Source organism: Mesocricetus auratus, unplaced genomic scaffold (assembly GCF_017639785.1).
Source record: "Mesocricetus auratus isolate SY011 unplaced genomic scaffold, BCM_Maur_2.0 Super-Scaffold_100013, whole genome shotgun sequence".
NCBI lineage: Eukaryota > Metazoa > Chordata > Mammalia > Rodentia > Cricetidae > Mesocricetus > Mesocricetus auratus.
The window spans coordinates 39,803,505-39,821,353 of NW_024429196.1; the positions used below are offsets into that span (position 1 = coordinate 39,803,505).

At 38.7% G+C, this 17,849-nt stretch overlaps 1 long non-coding RNA gene across 1 annotated transcript; it reads right to left on the reverse strand.

Moving 5' to 3' along the window:
- Positions 1-3,257: 3,257 nt before the first annotated feature.
- Positions 3,258-10,670, reverse strand: LOC121143536. The gene is made up of 4 exons (XR_005880774.1): positions 9,821-10,670; positions 7,685-7,729; positions 6,990-7,326; positions 3,258-5,345 (listed from the first exon to the last, which is right to left on the reverse strand). It is a non-coding gene; the product is annotated as an uncharacterized LOC121143536 (long non-coding RNA).
- Positions 10,671-17,849: the final 7,179 nt, after the last annotated feature.

Consider the following 17,849-nt stretch of genomic DNA (forward strand, 5'->3'; position numbering starts at 1 on the left):
ATGCACAAGACCTGCCCAGGTTCTAACCACACAAAATCCAAGTGCTGAGAAGGGGAAGCAGATACAAATTTCCACACCTAACTTAGAAGCTATTTGTAATTGATCTCTTCTGGGAAAGTGAAAATCAGTTTACTCCAGCCAAGTCTCACTAGGTATATGAGCCATACTCCAGGGCAGACTTCAAGAACTCCTGTTCTTGGTCAACACAAAATGAACTCTATTTGTGTGTGTGTGTGTGTGTGTGTGTGCACGTGTGCACCCCCACACGCGCGTGTGCATGTATGTTTTTCTTTTGAGAGAGAGACAGAGAGAAAGAGAGAGACACACACACAGAGAACATGAAGTTAGATGGGTAGAGACATGGGAAAGATCTGGAAGGAGTTGGGGGAGGGGAAAGAATAAGTTCAAAATATATTGTATTAAAATTTCAAATAAAAACCTAAAGATTAGTATTTTTTAATGAAAAGATCATGTCCATAATAAGTTAAAATGATCAGTAACATGAAACAATAAACAAGAAACCCAGAAAAATTAAAATGAACATTAAAGGCTAATACATGGCCAGTATTATTTATTAAATTTTATCCCCCCTCCTCTCTTTCTTTCCAGGACAGGGTTTCTCTGTGTATCTTTCCAGGACAGGCTGTCTTGGAATTCACTCTGTAGACCAGGCTGGCTTTGAACTGAGAAATTTGGCTTTCTCTGGCTTTCTCCCTAGTGTTGGAATTAAAGGCTTTTGCCACCACCACCCAGCTATTCTTTTCTTCTTTTAGATGCACACTCCCTTATGGTTCTTGTGGGAACTTGTAGAGATAAATAAGTTCCAAAATCTTCACAAGTGTGAAAATGCTTTTTATTTTTCTCTTATTCATTCATAACAGTTTGTCTGAATATAAGCTGTAAGTGCCATGACTACTCTCCCCTCCTGTTGGAAGACATCTTTAAGTAAGTTATTGTCTGTCTCCATTAGCCTCAGTGTGCCTAAGATTTTTTTTCTTCATCTAGTTTAATTGTATTAATGTAATGACACCAGGGCTTATGGTAGGGATCTATGTTCAGTCATCTCTTTTGATGTTTGGAACCAATGTTTGATCCACTTTTGTTGGTATTCATTTCTGTGACCATCTCTTCTAACTCTTTTAGTGTTCTTTTAGCTACTTTAATGAAACTTCTTTCCAATATTTTGATTGTTTAAATTACCTTCCATGACTCTAAGCTGATCTATTGTTTTATTTTTACATCTTGTGTTCTTTTCAGATGTGTTCTTGGACATTAAATTTTAACCTTGTTAGATGCAGAAGGCAGTATCACACCTCTAAGATCATAACATCAGTACCCTTATGTCTTCTACTGAGAATTGGAGTTACAGTGCAAACACTGAATTGTGATTTTTAGTGTGCCATGAAGGAACCACTCTAGTTTCCCTTAAGGTTTCCAATCACACCTTTTGTTACTTTCTTTAGTATGTAGTCTTAAAATACAGGCATCTGAATCTAAAATATACAGAAAAGTTAAAGGGATGAGCAAATTATCCTATAAAACCCCTACCGTATTAGTATCAGGCAGCCTTGCATGGCAGTGCCACAAAGTGATTCAGAGAAGCAGGTAGTGTCTGAAGCCAAAGGAAGAGAAAAGGCCTTTCAGAAAAAGGATGAAAACAGAGAGGTCACAAAGGAATGTTTGCACTGAAGTCATCCCCAGATAACTGAGACAGATAAAATTATCAGGGTTTTACTGTTGGCTTTACATGACATGTGCTGAACACTTCTATGCATTGTATTTAGGTTCAGAACTTGAACCAGCAGATGTTGTGGACTGAAGGGAAGCAGCTGGTGGCAGGAAGAGGGAGGGAGGATATTTGGATGCAGTGGCTGATTGGTGTCTGTTGTCACCAGCATTGGGCTCTTGGTAATTCATATGTCCGTCTATTTTATTCTTTTCCAAATGGAACTTCAAGGAGCGGACACAGAGTAAGAATGAGTAGGCAGTAGTGAGCTGGCTACAGAAAAGGGGAAAATACTGAATTTGGAGAAAATCCATTTTGGCTGAAGTGACACTCTTCTTACCTCTGGAAAATGTGGCATTGTGGACAGACAGTGTCTTTCCAACCTTAGCTGTGGTAAGCACATAGTCCTCTGCATATCCTCAAACAGGAGTTATTTCATTTTACTTCAGACTAACTTTGTATCATAAGATATATACCTTATTTAGGTCACAAGAATTAAACCATGACCTCACTTCCAGAAGTTCAGGTGTACTCTACTAATGACAGTGTTCTAGCAGAAAATCTTTCTTGACCAGTTGATACATGCCATGTTATTCTATTTACTTTGAATTTATGGTGAGTGTACAAATTCCTATAGCTAGCTGGGGTAAAATTCACCTTCTCATTTTATAGTCAAAGAAACTGTAGTACAGAGAAGTTAGGAAATGTTTTTTAAGATTGCAGAGTTTATACTGTGCTACAGGTCAGAATCTGAGCCCAAGATGTCTGGCTCCAGAGAATTTTCCCTTTGCCAGATGTGTAATTTGGGTATTTCTAGGTGTGGTCAAGATGACCCAGAACAGTAAAATACATTCCCATAAAACAGAGCTCCATGCACCTAAATGGACTTAAGAGGCAGAAAAGAAGCAGAGATACTTGACTTAGAAAAGCTGTGTTCTAATACATTTGTCACACAGCTATGTGGTATTATGAGTGTCACTTTTAATTCCTTTAATCTCACGTTGAGATTAAATTGAGGCAAGAAATCCCTTTCCAGGCTGTAAGATTTTGGTGATATCAGATGAAACCAGATTAGGCAAGAGTCTGCAGAATATGTGAACATTAGTAGTTGCTATGGCAGCTATTGTGCTATAATGAGTTCTCAGCCTAGAGTAAGCCCACAGTAATGGTGTCACTTCCAAAGGCAGCATATTAATTTTTCTATGTCACTGGGAAAGTAAAAACAGGAAGCATCCCAGTCCTGTAACAGATGCCTGGAGTAATTGACTTAGGTCAGGGGGCACATTTCCCCAGGCCAACTGCGATAATTACCCTATGTTTGGGAAAAACCATAGAAGGCTAACTTGGAGATGACAAAGAGTGCTGGTCAATGTCCATGATTCTTTGGTTTAGTATATTGCATTCCTTGTGCTATCTTGCAGACTTCCAAAGAGACAAGTAATGGCTGAACTCATACGTCTTACTCTAAATGCAGTCAAGACCCCACAGGGACACTTTTCCCTTCAGAAAGCTAAAGTGAATATGTCTGAGGTCTGGGCCACAAGTTTAAATTTAATTCACATCAGGGTGACTTAATCTGCATCTAATGACTCCTCAAACACTGAAGAGGAAGACATAGGTCAAGTTGGGATTGTCCCAGGAGATGCATCAGTCTCAAATCACAGCCACAGCAGACATCCTCTGACTCGGTGGATGATTCGTCAGTAGACACATGGAAGACATAAGTCATAGAACATGCAATGCAGGGAAAAGAAGGTGAAAACATATGTTTAAAAGAAATATTCCAAGGAACATTCATTTGCCGTTTCAAAGTTATAAGGGTTAACAAAACAAAACAAAAACAAAAACGTGTTCTGTATCTGTTCGCTGCAGGACTTGCAATAAGATAAATTCAGGATACTCAGTTTCTTGATATACACTATGTAATTGTTCAAAGAGTCTCTTCTACCTGGAGATTTATAGACTTAAACTCGATTTCTGGTGTAATTACGCTAATTTCTTCATAATCTGCTATTATCTCCTTATTTTAATTTAAGATTTCTATATTTTGAGTAGTTTTGGCTGGACACATGCAAATTTGAATAGCTATTAAACTCATAATGATTGCTCTATTGTGAATACATCATGTCCACTATTTATTCTTAGTAAACTGTTTTGCTTGATGTAAATTCTGTCTGATACTAATACTGTATGTCACCTTGTTTTGAATTGTGGCTTTATAGAATATATTTGTTCCTTTAACTTTAACATTTCTGTATACTTAACATATACTTAAGATTTAGGTGCATATCTAGGGGTGAGAACCATTCCTTTTGCATTAGCATACTTACTGATAATGCCACTATTCTGGATTTTATTTTTTATGGCATATAATTTTGTAATTACATGTACAGAAAACTTAGTAGTGTACATATAGTCCAGTTTAGTGATGAGTTCTTGGGCTTTTGCCTTTTCCAGTTTGACAGGCACAGATTTAAGACCCAGGACATTGCCTCCCCACTGGTGGTGGATCTCTTGTATCTGTCATTGTAATTGATCCCAATACCTCCACCAGCTTACCCAGAGCATCCTTGCCTTCCAAATTAACCTGCGTGAAGACAACAGTGGAGAATGTCTTCTTGTGGGCCAGATGTCCCTGGCCTTTCCCTTGATGATACAGTAGGGGACTTCCATCTTTCTTTTTTAAAAAAAATTTTTAAGGAGAAAAGAGTTTATTTGGGCTTATAGTTTGAGGGGCTCACAATTTGAGGGGCTCAGCCCCTAATGGTTAGGGATTTGTCCACAGGAGCATGAGGCAGCTGTCATCTTTCAACACAGGGCAGGCAGGAAGACCACCAGCTCAATGAGATCTACATCATGGGCAATTACTATCAGCTCAGTCTTCTTTTTCTCCTGTAAGGTGGTGCTGTATTGACCTTGATCAAAGGTAGAGGTCAAAGATCAAAGGTCTCTTAGTTGGGATGTACCATTTGCCAGCAACTTTCTTCTCAACATACGCCAGGAGCCTTTACTTCTCCTGCTTTGTCTATGGCCTGTTCTTGTGGGTAAGTTTAAGCAGCTGTTTGCCAGTCCTGGGCCTGGGGGAGCTGGTTAATGGCAGGAGGTACTCTGAGCCACTTTAGAGGATGGACCTTTGCCATTTCAGCCTGAGATAGTGGGGCTATTTGAGGAAGCCAGTGAGACCTCTTTTGAACTGGATGTCCTGCCCAGTGCTGAAGTTCTTAAGCTTTTCTCAATCAAAGGATTTAGCACCTTTTTGGGCTCCTCTTTCTTCACAATGGTGGGAGCCAGGGCCATCTTCTTCAACTTGGCATTTTTTCCTTTGGTAACTTGCTTGCTGGAGGAGACAGTTGTTCTGGATTTTTTGTTTCAATTTTTAAATTTTTTTATGCTGCCATTTCTAGAAGAGACCATGACTTCCAGATATTCTGGCTTTTACCATCTTTCTTCCTCTCTTCCATGATGTTCCCTGGGCTATAGGTGCAGGAGCTGTTCTGCAGATGTACCCATCATGGCTGGGCTCACCTTCAAATGTTGATCTCTACATGTGTCAAGTGTGATTTTCTGTGAAGGTCTCCAATTTCTGCAAAGACAGTCTTCTGCAGAGTGATAGTCACATCTATTTTTGAATATAGGGATAAGATTTAGATTGTAGTTAGGAATTATCCTGTCCTAGCAAAGTAACAGCAATAGATCCTCTTCTAAGATTCAAAATCTCATTAGCCAAAGAAAATTGGCTAGATTTCTAGTGCTGGACATGGTTTCCTTCTTGTTGAGTGGACCTTAAGTTCATTTGGATATTTGTTGGTTACTGGTGACATGTGTCACTTACTGTAACTTTATATATATTGTGCCATGCTGACCATTGTTGTGATTCATAGGTGTCATACCTGGGTAAGATTATTACTCACTCCACTCTCTTGGTAGCCTCAATAATGTTCCTTGGAAACTAGACTGCAAGAAGGCTTTCAATAACTAACCTGTTCAACAGCAATTTACAGAGTCAATTCAATATCACTCAAAACACCCACAACATTCTTCACAGAAATAGAAAAAATATTCTATAATTAAAATGAAACCAGGAAAAACCCTGGATAGCCACAGCAATCCTGATCAAAAAGAAAGAATGGAGGGATTGTTATTCCAGACTTCAAGACATATTACAGATCCATAGTAATAGAAAAGTATGGCACTGGCACAAAAAATTTGGCACATATATAGAGCAGAATATTATTCAGCTGTAAAGAAAAATGAAACCAGAACACAACAAGACTGAATTAGCACAATAGTAGAAATTCCCCCCTTAAAGAAATTCCCAAGACCAGAGAGCGTCACTGATGAGTTCTATCAAATACCCGCAAATAGACCAAACATCATTTCCTCTTAACTTAGTTTAAAATATGAAAGTGTTCTACTATACTCATAAAGACAGCATAACTTCAATACAGAAATCAGACACAGCACATTTACAACAAATATCTACAGAGTTATCCTTGATGATAGAAAAATCTTCAGCAAAATACTAGTGAACTGAAGATTTAAAAAACCATCAGCCATGATGTAAGTTTCATTTGAGAGACACAAGCATGGTTCCACCTACACATGTCAATAAATATGACAAGTTGCATCAACAAAATTGTCAGCAACAGCCATGTTATCATTTTACTAGATGCAGAAAATTTCTCTTAAAATTTATCATTCTTCCATGATAAAAAACTGTGAACAGATTAGACACAGAGGAATGTACCTAAAAACCACATAAGCAGGTATCATATCTGTGATGATTTGAATAAAAAATGTCTGCTTTGTGCTTATGGTTGAGGAGGTGAGTTCTTACCTTCCTCCTCTTGGCTGCCATGCAATCCTGTTGCGCATGCCTCACCACTGTGATGGACTTTTATAATTCTGGAACCATAAACACAAACTCTTCCTTCTATAAGTTTCCTTGGTCATGGTGTTTTATCATAGCAACAGAAAATTAATGAATGCAGTACTAAATGGTGAAGCTTTCTATGGCCTAGGTTAGACAGGAGCCCATCTTAACCTTTTGTGTTCAGCACAAGTCAAAATGGATCAAAGACATAAATCTGATACTCTAAGACCTGAAATTAAGAAAGAGCTTGAAGATAACATAGGGGAAATATTTCTGGACTCTGCAGCTGGCAAAACATTAAAAAGTGATATCCAAAGCACGGGAAACAACAAGAACAACTAACATATAGACAAGTGGGATCACATAAAGAGTGTGGTATGGCATTTATACCTTTGTTCTGGTTAACTGTAATTGTCCATTTAATTCATCCTGGAATCATCTGAGAGGCAAATCTGGGTAGAAGAACTGTCTAGATCAGATTCGTCTGTGAAGGATTGTCTCGATTGTTAATTGATGTAGGAAAAGGCCAAGGCCACTGTGGACAGTGTTATCCTCTGGCCTGGTGGGCCTGGGAAACATAAAAAGCTATCTGATCTTGCTGACAGATGGACAGAATTCTCCATAGTTTCTGCTGACTTCTTGATTGACACAGGCCATGCTGTGTGGAATATAAGCAGGCTTGGGTTGAGTTCCTTCCCTGATTTCCTTCATAGAGATAGACTGTGACCTGGAATTATAAGACATTAAATCATTTCTTCTCCTAAGTTACCTTTGGTCATGGTGTTTGTACCAACAACAGAAAAGAAGCTAAAACAACTTTTACCCCCAAATTTGGGAAGCTCAGGCAGAAGAATATTAAGTTTGAGATCAATATGGACTACACAGAAAAATTTAAGGCCAGAATGAGTTATATAGCAAGGTTCTATCTAAAATCTAACACACACACACACACACACTCGTGCATGCAAACAACCAAAGTAGAAATGCTGGGTGGAGCTCAGTGGTATCTAGCATTTGCAAGGCATGGGACAGAAACATCATTAAACACAAAATAAATAAAATAAATACCAGCATCAAGTACTAACCTTCTACGCAGTTAAAGGAAGTAATCATCAGAGTAAAGGTGCCACCTGCAGAAAGGGGGAAAGAACGAATCACAAACTCTACAACTGACAAGGCGGTAAGGGTCAGGGCACAGAAGGACCTTAGACAATTCGGCAATGAAATGACAAGCAGCAGTCTGATTTAAAGAGAGATGTAAACATCTCTATTAAAGAGACATACGAACTGCAAATGGCTATATGAACAATACTGTGTCATGGGTTACCATGGAAACAGGAATCAAAAAGACCAGGAAGATGTTCTTTACTTCAGTTGGAATGGCTTTCTTAAAAAACATAAAAGCAAATCAAGTGTGGAGAAAAACAAACTCTTACACACTGTTGGTTTAAGTATAGATTAATACAGCCATTGTTGAAAATAGAATGAAGATTCTTCAAAACTTCCCAAGTAATTCTGTCCAGCAACCTCACTACTTGATCCACAGCCAAAAGAAATATCAGAGACATCTGCACTCCCACGTTGACTGCAACCCGATTCACAATAGCCACGGCAGAGAAAAAATGCTTATTAGCTAATGGATGAATAGAGAAGATGTGCTACATTAAGCACAACTGAATACTATTCAGCCATTAGAAGAAAGAAATTATGTCATTTACAGTAACATTTACAGAACTGGAGGGTGTTACATCGAAGGAAATAAGCAAGGGCAAAAGAGACATGTATTACATTATCTCACTAATTATATACAACCTAAAGAAGTTGCTCTCACAGAGGATGAAAGTTGAGAAGTGGGTATCAGAAAATGGGAGGGGCGTGAGGTGGGAAGGGAAGGGGGCGCTAGTGAGCAAGCAGTACAGTATAGTTCCATAGAACACATCAGGGGTTCAATGACAGAGATTTTAAAATATTCCTTCACAATTCTTTTTGATTGAGGAATTATTACATGCTGTTTGGATATCCAGGTTCATAAGGTAGGTATACAAATCAGTCAATGATAACAAATCATGAAGAAATTAGCTTTTTTTTTTTTGGTTTTATGAGACAGGGTTTTAGAGGCTGTCGGTCCAGCCTGGCCTCGAACTCACAGAGATCCTCCTGCCTCTGCCTCCCGAGTGCTGGGATTAAAGGCATGCGCCACCACTGCCCGACAAGAAATTAGGTTTAAGAGTACTATTTAGCGCACACATTTTTCCCCCATTTTTTAAGCCATAAGCTAATCTTTACATTAAGGAGGTGGGCATACCTTGTTTATTTTCACATAAAGAACCGAATCTTGATTGGATGCTTGATGCTGCTAGACATAAGACAACTCCACTGTCACAGTCAATCAATATTTTATTTTTGATTTTATAATTGTCAGTACTGAGATTTCTGGTTTTTGTAAATACATAGTAAAAAATAATATCAATATATGTAAGGTCATTTCAGAAATTGTTAGAAAATAACACTAAGTCAAAATCAATTTAATAATTTTTACAGGGGACTTATCTAAGGATTTTAAAAGCCAAACATTCTAACACAGTGTAATCTACAGATATACTGATGTGATCTGTGTAAACACACAATTATGTTTCAGTAAAAAAGCAATGAAAATTATAGTTGATCTGCGTGTTTAAGGCATTGTTGCTACAGGGTGGGCAAAGCAGTTTTTGCATGGTGTGAGGTCATTACTACAGCTATAGGGAAGAGACATGATGTGACTCTGCCATAAACACCTTGAATTTGTTAGACATTGATTTTGAGTTACTATTTTTGCCATTTCATGCTCAGAAAATCTACCATTGTCAAAATTCTTCTACTCTACATTTAGCCATAGGACCTTGTAGGAGACCATGAGCACGCTCTGCGAAGCTGAGCTCTAGTGGACTTCAGGGTGACATAGACATCAATAGTGCACTGACTTTCCAGCAACATTAAAGATTCAGAATATTTTCATGGCAAAGAAATTAAAACTACTTGAGGAGTTAGATGCTTAGCCTGATCTGAACACCATGTGTAGTAACCCCATACGTGTTCGAATTTTATGTGTCAATTAAAAATTAAATGAATTTTTAAAAAGCTGTGGCAATTCAATTCAAGATCTTTTCCATTCTCACCAGAATTAGTATTCTGCTTCTTGTTACCTTGAATTCTATAACATGACAATGCATTGTAATTACCTGCTTATGGCACCAATTCCTCAGGGAGTACTTAAGAGCTTTTGGAGGGTGAGAAATATCTCTGTACATCAAATATTCAGATCATTGCCTGTCAAAAGTAGTCATGAAATACGTCTTTGGATGAATTTTCAATGACAAAGAGAACTCATTATGCTTTAAAAACGAATATCTTTCTCCTTTGAAAGTTTTATTCTGGACCACCCTTCACTGACAGCTGGAACTCTTTGATTTGGTATTGTTCATTTTTTTCCCTTTTTGTCTCCCAGAAGGCTGCACACATCCTGCAGAAAGGGACAGGCAACTCCGTTCTGGCCTTTCGTGCTCTGGGCTTTTTGACAAGCTTTTGAAAATGACAGGGTTCGGCAGCTTCTCAGGGTGTTCAGCAATGGCACTTACCCTGCTGCATTTTGAAGCCGACATGGGAAAGACAATCTGTCTGTTTTTGGTTGGTTAACACATAACTCGTCAAAAATATGTTTGGTAACACATAGTCCGTGTCCAAGAGGTCTTGCAAGATTTCCAAAGCTTTTCCCACACTCTTTTTCTTCTCACCCTCGAAAAAAGAAACAGTGTTTTGCCAAAAACAAATTATCCCACTTCTCAAAAAGGGGCTGCTGTTGCTCGGGAATCTTCAAGCCACAAGAGTTCACTTCAGGCCTGATCTTGGCCAATAGTGCTCAGGACGCTGCACGTATCCTGTTAGCCTTGTGCTCCAGTGCCTGGCCCGAGCTGCACCAAGCTTCCCAGCCTTGAGTCATTGCAGATGCCACAAGGCCGCTGGGCGACAGCTTGGATGTGGACAATGTTGCCTGGCAACCACTGAGGTCAGCTGCTCTTTTGGCAATGCAAAGATTCCTTAAAAAAAAAGTGTAATTAGAATTTTGTTGGACATCACCACAGTTTTATTTTTTGTTTCCCGTGAAAGAGAGGAGCAAAATTCTTCAGAATCTTCTGGCACAGAAGAGCTGAGATAGAACTCTTATGTTTAAGAAATACCTTTAAATAGTTTGGGAGGTGGGAAATACAACTGGAGGTAAATTCATGTCTAAGAAACTTTAAAAAATAGCTAGAAGAATTTGAAATGTGTTTGATTTGTAGAAAGAACTAGCTCAAGAGTATTTTAACTGCTATGAGCAGGCTGCTGAATGCTTCTTTTCCTCATTGATACTACTAGGAAAGAATCTTTTTCTGGAACATTCCAAAAGCCTACTGGAACACCCGCCCCCCACCTTGTTTCTTCAGAGCCACATACCTACTACTATCAGAGGACTTTCTCTAGATTGCACAGTGGGTCCTTCTGGTCCCCTGCAGAACTGGTTTGTAGCTCTGACTTCACAAGGACTACCTTGGCTTTCAGAACTCATTGGGGAAGTAGATCCACCCGGTACACAGTTGCTCTCCATCTCCACCAATCCAAGAGAAGGAAAGCAGCCAATACCTAGAGTAATCAAAAGTTGAATTAGTATTAATGAGGAAAGAACGCAAAATAATTTAAAAACTGGACACTAAAGATATCAGTATTTATGGAAAACTTGCAATTTCAGGGTCCTCTCTCTTAAAGAATCAGTTGCGACAGAGAAGTAAATTCTCTTTGTTCAGAAACAACGAATGTGTTCTTTCCTTATTAATACTAACTCAATTTTTATTGGAGGTTTTCAGTTACTAAGGGTTAGTAAGCTAATGTGCTTCAGGCCCATAAATATTTGTATTACCAGGTTCTGGCCAACACTGATAAACTGTTGAAAGAATAATAGCAGAAAACTGAAGAAAGAATCAATGAATCCCCTAAAATCCCTCTTTCCCTCTTTCCTTTCCCCTCCCGTTCTTCTCCCCCTCTCCCTCTCCCTCCTTCTCTATCTCTGAGATGCCCACATCCTGACTAGTTAGTAAGCACGAACCACAGTCTTCTCATCTGGAGAATGGAGACAATGACTGTTTTAAATCTGAGTTGTGATGATGACTAAGGAGATTGTCGTGTGGGCACTTTGTCTCACTTACATGCCATGTGAGAAAGAGAGAGGTCCCTTGGCTGTGGAGAGGGTATAGGATAATGTGTGTTAGGGTACAGCGGCATCCCTGACATCCTCCAGCTCTCCTGTCACCCCTTTTCAAAAACCTGATGATTCAGGTCTTGAGGACTGTGTCACAGGCCACTTCCTTCAGGTTTCTATGGAATCTAAAACATAATATACAGTCACAGAATGCAACAGCATTGACCTCCTCTGGAGTGAGAGCTGGCAGACAGCTTCTGGTCATGCACATCATTCCTCTCCATATCCCGTTTCCCACCACCTGAAATGTATCACAGAAGTGTGGCTTTCTTTTTCGACAGTTTCTTTGACCATGATTCATGAAAATAGCATGCATGCTCCTCTCACTACTCTCAGTTGTGCTTTGCCTAATCTGATGGATAAAGTAAACATTTTAACTTTCTGGACAAGAATAAGCATGTCATAAAACTAATTTAATTTAGAAGAAAGGCATTTTCCTGGATTACCTCCTTGAAATATCCTGGAGAAAAGGGGAGAGAAGAGGACAGTGCAGGGTTCTTGAATATACCTTGCGCAGTTTTTGTCATACACTGTGGAAGACCCTACTGGGCACATACTTTACAATGGCAGCTCAGATATTTAGAGGTCAAATCGAGTCACTTTCTTGGTGCTATTTGGTTAATTTTTAAAAGCAATATTTCTCAGTGCCCTTTTCTCTAGCAGCATCCAGCCTACCAAGAAGGGATGTTGTGTTAGATGGCATTCCTGACAGACACTGAGACCAAACACTGTGGAAAGGTCCCAAACTGTCTTTTCTTTTTCCCACTGAAAACAAGGATCTTATGTCTCTACTTCTGCAGTTATTGGGATCATCTTAGCAGTTATCAGCACACACTGATTAATGTACTGGTAACACAAAACCAAAAGTGCAGGGTGCCTGATAAACATCTGGACTGTGGAAAGGACCAGAGAGTTCCCAAAGAAGAAAGAAAGAAACAAAGGAAGGAAGGAAGGAAGAAAATTTAGGTTTCAGGGCTGGAGGGATCCCCACTAAATTTTCTTAGAGACTTAGAGATATGGTTCAGTGGGTAAGAGCGCTTGCTATGCAAGTATAAGACCTGAATTTGGGTACCTGCCCCACATAAAAGCCAGAATGATAGCAGAGTGGAGACAAGAGAATTGCTGGGGTTTCCTGACAGCCAGCATAGCCAAGACAAACAAACAAGAAAAAAAGTAGTGAGATCCAGGTTTAGGAAGAGTCCATTTCTCAAGGCAATAGATGGGAAGACATTTTATCCTCCTTTTGCCTTCACATACATATATTACACATGCATATATCACACACATTCATACATCATACTCAGGCATACATGACACATATGTATATACCATGCACAAGCACACAAAACACATTTATACATCATACATATTCATATGCCACATACATGCCCATATCATATACATGCATATGCCATACACGTAGACATCCGTATACCACACACACACATACACTGCTCACACACCACACACACACACTACACACACACCACACCGTACACATGCATATACCATACAATATCTACATCATATGGATCAACATACTATACACAGGGCTAGCTCATATGTTTGTATATATCGCACATGCATATACTACCATATGTGTACACCACACATATGTATGCATCATATACATACCTTCTCTCTCTCTCTCTCTCTCTCTCTCTCTCTCTCTCTCTCACACACACACACACAATTTCTTAGAACCCAATCTCTTAATATACTGTTTTTTGTTTGTGTGAGATAAGGTTTCTCTGTGTAGCTTTGTAGACTAGGCTGACCTTGAACTCACAGAGATCCATCTGTCTCTGCCTCCTGAGTGCTGGGATTAAAGCATGCACCACCACCACCCAGCCAAATAATATACTTAATGATAAAAATAAAATCTCAAACTGATGTTGGAGAAATACAGAAAGCTTCATTCCTCTGGTAAATAAATGCTACCAAATCAGAGCTCATTTGATATATCTTATGGTAGAAACACGTTACCTGGGATTTTCCAAACATTAGAGGACTGAACACTACTTATCATCTCTCAGAGTTGATGACATAGAGATTTCATTTTAGGAATCACAGACCTATTCTCATTTCTGCACATTACAAAGACCAAACTACATCTTCTGTGAGCTAAGTGGTTTCTTCAGAGACAGAGATAGAGACAGAGGCTGAATCTTAGAGATAACTACTGACATCTATAAAGCCCACTTAGTTTATGGAGTGGCCCTTACCTCTTAGTAACTAAAAAGCATATGTGTAATTTTTCATGTAATAGAATGCAGTAGTGTGTATCTAATTAAATTTATTTACCAAATCATCATGCTTACACATAGACTTGACGAAAATAGTCTACAGCAAAACATATAAAGAACGTTTAGTCAAGAATTGAAGCTCTTTCCTTCATTTATCTGGAAACTGAGATGACTGTTTAAGTGAGGCTGTTTGGTCTCTCTACCTCTCATATATATATATGTATATATATATGTATACACACACTCACACACACACATATATATATGTCACCTATATAACTTGGCATTATATAAGTTATATAATGCTGTATTTGTGGCCTTGTGATATAATGTTTAGCCATAATTAAACCTGATGTTTGAAGGCCCATGTGAAGGGGTTTGTATGCATCTCCTCCATGAATTCTAAAGACATTTCTGTAAGTTACTTGGTATCATCGCTTATTTATTTAATTATTTGTTTATTTACATTGAGTTAGGATGTTATATGGCCCGGGCTGGTGTTGAACTTGCTGTGTACTTCGGGATGAGCTTGAACTTTAGATCTTTCTGTTTACTCCTCTCAAGTGCTATGATCACAAGCATATTACCAAGTCATGCTTTGTGTGGGGCTGTAGATCAAGGGATCAGAGTCTGTGCATACTTGAGAGTAAATCTGCTAATGGAGTTATATCTCAAGCTTCTATCAATCGATTCGAAGTTAAAGAAGCTGAAGCTCAGAGAGGTATGGAAACTGACCAGAGTCATCCAGCTCGTGGAGCTATGGTGCTGAGCCTCTGACACATCCCTGGATGAATTAGAAGTTTATAATCTTAGCCACTATGTTTTCATAATATTTAATAGGAAGCTGTGTGGATTTAAAAGATCCCACACTGACATCTCGAGTGTTTCAAATCAGCATCCCCTATTAGGAAAAGCAAGTGACTCAATGGCTAGGAATTCATACTAAGGCGGTGACAACATGTTGAGCAACACTCCAGCCTGATATTTATTCTACAGCCCTCTCTAAATCATGAGGCCTTCAGAAAAAGGCAAGACTTTGTATGGTCAACTTTGAGAAGGATCACAGAGACCTGAGTCACATCATAAGGTTAAGTCTGACTGTACTTGCTTGTTCATCACTGGCCAGTTGAGTCAGATATGAGAAGACAGCAAGAGATGTCGGACCCACAGTCACATATGCTGGCATGGTGTTCTTTACCCCCTCATGTCTTGGTGACCTCTTAAGGAATGCTGTGGGAAAATAGTTCCCCAAGTTCCACTGACTACATAAGCAAGGATTTTGAAAATAATCTAGTTAAAAACCATAATAGAGGATGGCACAGATTCCGTAGCAATAGTACTTGTAAATTTCAGTTTGCTTTCTTTCAGGTTTTTCTAAGGTAAATAGTCTCAGAATATTGGAGGAGTGTCTTGCTTTCCATGTTTAGAATTTATTAGCTTTGAATAGAATTTACCAATAACTCCTACACAGCTACAGGTGGAAATATGTAGTTAGTTTTTAAATAAAACCAATGTGAAAGTAATCAAATGTTTCATTTTATTACAGTGCTCAATCACTCAAAAGCTATAGGTACATCTTTTTTCTCTTTTTAATGTTCACAAGAGACTGAAATGTAGCAGGAATGGTGTAGAGGTTTTTTTCATATTTATTTATTCTTTAAGTAGACATTGGGTGTCTAATTTATTGCAGGAAGATTCAATGCCCTGAAAAATTGACAGGTAAGCTCTTTGTCTTCTGAAAGCTTCTATTCTACCAGTGTGTTATTAAATCATGAAACAATAAAGCATCCCAATTTCTATTCAAACAAACAGGTATCCAAGAATTGATGACCTGCCTTGACCATTTTGGATGGGGTGCTAAAAAATAAAGGATTCTCAGAATAGGGTCCATGTCAGCTTGAGACTCAAATGATAGGAGCTATTACTGGAAGGACTGTGGGAAAATAATTCATAGAAAATAAAACAGATCAGAGAGACTCAATAACTACAACTCACATAGTTTGTTCATGATGGATTTGGACCTCATTCTTAACTTCAGTTTTGGACTCAGAAGTCTAAAACCAGTGCTGTCAATCATCTGCTTCAAAGACACACGTGGTAGACATGAACAACTCTCTTACACTGCCTTTTCAACTAAACAGCTAAGTTGCATAACATAGATTGTCACTTTAATAATTTAATGCTCATTTAATGTTTCTAAGTGTGCGTGTGTGTGTTGTGCATTCTTATTCATGCATGCTTGCATGTGTGTGGACACAATTGTGAGGGGGCCTGAGGATGACATCATGTGACTTCTCAATCACTCTTTACCTTTTGTACAGAGACTGGGTCTTTTGAAGGACCAGGAGCTCACCATTTAGGCTAACCAGTCAGCTTGCTTTGAGAAGTCCCTGCCTCTGTTTCCCATCCTCACTGGAATGACAGCAGGGTTAAAACCTCTTGGTTTTACATGGGCTCTACTCCTTGAAAGTACTTTAGGAAAAAGGAGACTGTCGTTTGAACTTTTGAACATGTGTGTGTAATAGAAACATGTATGGGTGATTTTTAGTTAAACTTAATGATATTTGATCAAAAGAGATCCATACCAAAACACATCTATGAATTTTACCCCATCAATCCCTTCATCTCCCTCTCTTGTTCCAAGGAGTGAAAGGGGTCCCTTACTGATCTTGCTGTCCTTAATTCCTAGGATTCAAAATTCCTAGTTTTTTCTCTGCTAATAGCACTTTGGGTGATTCTAAGTACTTAAACATCTTGTTGAAAATATTAACATTACTCAGGAAGCTTTACTGGTTGAGTAATGTCATTACTACAGCTTATAAGTGAATGGTTAAGACATTTTGTTTGAGAAGTACTGGGAGAATGCTTTCTAGACTTCATTGGAAGACACCTCATGAAATTATGAAATTTTCACAGAAATAGATGGAGGTAGAAACAATCATTCTGAGTGATGTAAACACAGATCCAGAAAGACAACTGTCATATATCTTTATAGACATGTGTGTTTTATTTGAAATACCCATAGAGGCCAGGACATTAGTAAGGGGCCATGGGGATGGCTTTCAAAGGAGAAGAGATGGAATACATAGTATACGTGGTTAAAGGGGAATAGTGAGAGGAAAGAGTAACTGAGGTGGTAAAATACATATGAATATGTAGTCATATATATGAATTATTTTAAAATAATATTTTACTAATCATTTGAGAATTTAATAGTGTAATTTGATTACATATATCCAGAAATTCAGTCTATGTCCACCCTTGCATCCCTACTCACAGAACCTTGAGGATGAGGAGTTGCCTTTTCTTTTTGCTGTTCTTATTCCTATTCTGTTTCTCCTCTTCTTCCTTTTCCTTTCCCTCATTGACTTCCTCTTCTCCTCCTCATCACATTTCCCTCTTACCCTCTTGCTCCCCTATTCCTGCTTCCCTGTGGTCGTCATCGTGGTCATCGTCGTCATTGTCATCATCATCATCATCATCATCATCATCTGCCCTTCAATTCCAGTTTTTGTTGCCAAATACTTTTGGGAGTTGGGCCTGTCCTGGAGAGTTGTCAACCTACAAAGGATGACATCATTAAAGAAATCTGACCCTGCCTACTCTAAACAGCTATAAAAGCCAATAACTTCTCAGCTAGTGATGGGATTTCATGCCTACCTCACACCTCTAAGCTAGAATTTTGTATGCCTTGAGCTTTTGCTAGTTGTATGCATATTTTCATAACCATTG